A 3,302-nucleotide genomic window follows, 5' to 3' on the forward strand; every position below is an offset into this window, starting at 1 on the left:
TTGACTAATGGTCCTGGGTCGTGGGTGTGGGTGTGGGTAAAAGTCGTGGGTGTGGTTAATACTTAATAATAAAAGTAACCATTTAAATATTAAATATAATAATACATAAATTTTATACAACCCTGTCATTCATTAATTTAACTGTTTTCTCTTCCAGTTATTCTATTTTGTTTATTCAATTTACCCTACTTAACGTCTATTTTTATCTGTTATCTCACTGTCAATGAAATTAGTTTCAGTTTCGCGACGCATTCCGAGATCTCGTTTGATAACAAAGGGAAGAGAGATAAATCAAGTAATGAACAGCAATGAAATAAGAATAAAAACCTCTCTTTGATACGTTTGGTTCTCGAGCATGTTTTCCATTTTTGGGCCAAAATATGAAATCATTTTTGGTACAATCGTACAAAGCAACTCAGGTGTCTCGTTAACACAGACCTCGAAAAAGCAGAACGCAGACTGCAGACCGCACAGCTCGAAAAACCTGTACACCGTGTATAATTACAAGATTTATCTCTCTTCCCGTCGCGAAACTGAAACTAATTTCATTGACAGTGAGATAACAGATAAAAATAGACGTAAAGTAGGGTAAATTGAATAAACAAAATAAAATAACTAGAAGAAAGAACAGTTAAATCAATGAATGACAAGGTTGTATAAAATTTATGTATTATTATATTTAATATTTTAAATGATTATTTTTATTATTAGTATTAACCACACCCACGACTTTTACCCACACCCACACCCACACCCACACCCATACCCACGACTTGTACCCACGACCCACGACCCACGACCATTAGTCAAACTCAGGATGCAGTAGATGTGGATTTTAATTTTTGTTTTTTGTTTGTTTGTGTTTTTTTGTTTTTTAATCGCTCCATCGCCCGCAGTTACAGGAGTTTACAGAAGCAACCGTCCAGCTACTGATGTCGCACATGAAACATCCTTATGGACGGACATTTATTTAACGAACATTTCAATATAAATAACGTGTGCAACTTTCGACGAACTGCGCGTTTGAATACTTCGACTGACAAACGTAAGGACAAAGAACTTTTCATTCAAAGCGTCAATATTCCTTTACCGGACGTGATTGGTTGTTCAAAAATAAAGAATAAACAACTTTGTTGTGATAGAATGCAAGGTGATTAGGTATTCGGCTGTTACATGTGTTTACAATTAACGTCCACGGTTCCAATCTCTTTTTGAAAGTATTTGATTCAAATATTGTCTTCTCTTTTCATGGTTTCCTTGAACATTTACGAGTTAAAAGAAAGAGAAAACATTATTCGTGGCCGCAGGTTGGGTTTTTGGCCTCCTTTTGACATTTCGTTGTGTTCCAAATTTGGTCAAAACCATAAGGTGTTAATTTTTTTTTGCCAACTGAGGCAGGGGGTGAGGTGGGACTCGATTCACCTTTTGAACCCGCTTTCTTAACTTCGTCCTCGAACGCATCATCTTTTTCGTGAGTGATAGAAAGCAAATTGGGGAGCTGGATGGCATATCTTGAGTTGAGTAACCTGGAGGACGCGAATGATCCACAGGGCACTCTAATAATTAGGGGCTTCAAGAGGGCGATGCCGAACAAGAACGTTGCAAAACAAAAAATTTAATGTAAAGAGTAAAAACAAATCAACGCTGCACGTGCGTTTTAAAAGTTTGTACAGTTCTTGCCCCCCTAGGCAGAACAGCCACGGAGGAAATCAGCAGATTTGGTGTACTATTGGAACAGCAACCGCGACAGCTATTTAGAGGTCTGAGGTCTCAGTTTCGACTTTAGAATCAACTCTGCATGATATGCTGAAGGGAAGCTAGATCTTACACTATCAGAAACGATGGATACACCGAGCAACTGGTGAAATCTTACGAAAAGCGAATGGTCATTTCTAAACAAAGTTTTTCCAGGAGTCGCCTTCGAGAAATCTCAGACTCTCCAATGACTTCCAACCAGCGGGTGTCTTGGCTAATATGGAAAACTGTTAAATTCTCAGAGCGAATTAATGGGTAAACAAGTTTGTCCCTTCTTCTATAAGAACAGTTAAGAACTCAAATCAACTTTGGAGGATGACTTTCATCACTTTCGAAGCAAGATTTGAAAACTGAAGAGGATCTTCAATGGAATATTTAATAATTATTCCTTTAGCCCACATTGGGTATGAGATAATAAATAGCCAACAAGGCGTGTAGCATTGAGTCGGCAACAACCAATAACGACTGGAATAATTGCTTTATTAAATTTCATTAAATCCTGAGCGTTTGGATATTCGAGTTTTTTTTTTCAGCTCTGCAACGGTTGGTACAATGCATTTCCATATAAGATGACTCGGAATATCAGCTGATAACCGGAGTTGAGTGAACCAATCAGAACACTAGAAATCCAATATTTGGAGTTGGAAATTTCATAACATCTGAAATTCTCCAGTTTGAGCCGACACATTTCTAGTCACCTACTGTACCATCTCACACGCCAGCGAAAGTATTCGTCGGAGTTGTGATATTGAAGCTAAAAGAAAATCCGTCAATCCTCTGCCCCAATCTCTAAAAGTACGAAACAAGAGGGTCTTTCGACACTAAAGCTCCACCCAAACACCGAAAACTCGCGGCACCTCTAAAAACTCAGACGCGAAACTAGAATCAAACTTATCAAAAAGTGAACATGCACATTTTAGCTACGCCATCGAGGGTTTGCTTGTTTTTAAACTTGAGTTCTTAGTAGAGTACACTAATTTCGTACCCAGACCTTCCACGGCTAAACACGTGTGAGGTCCTTCATTTCAAGTACACTTTCGCATATTATGAGTACACCTCTATGGTTCTTTAAACCTCAGCTTGAACAGGATTGCTAAAGCGTCTGGGACACCTACTCAAACTGAGAAAAAGTTGTGTTTATTTAATCACTTTCACCAGAGTGTGGTGAGGGTCGCACAACAGAGCGAGGCTCCAAATTAAGTGCGCCCTATATCCCACCAATCCCACCCCAGGGGAGGACATTCATCACACAGTAATCTCGTGTGTGGGAAATTAACGTCTCCTACCCCAACCCTGCAGGAGACGGGACCTCCATTTATTCGTCCCTATCCGAGAAGACTAGAATATCTAACCATTTCTTGATGTTATAGAAAGGTAGCAAATTCTTCTCAATTATTTTAAGACCCTGAGTGTTGGTCCGGCCGGGGCTCGAACCCTCGACCTCCCGCACAACAGTCCAGCGCTCTATCCATTGAGCTAACCGGGAGGTGTTCATCTCGAGATAGGAATCCTGTTAAGATTTTTTAATAATGACAAGTAAACATTTA

The sequence above is a fragment of the Stylophora pistillata genome, chromosome 4 (assembly GCF_964205215.1).
Source record: "Stylophora pistillata chromosome 4, jaStyPist1.2, whole genome shotgun sequence".
NCBI lineage: Eukaryota > Metazoa > Cnidaria > Anthozoa > Scleractinia > Pocilloporidae > Stylophora > Stylophora pistillata.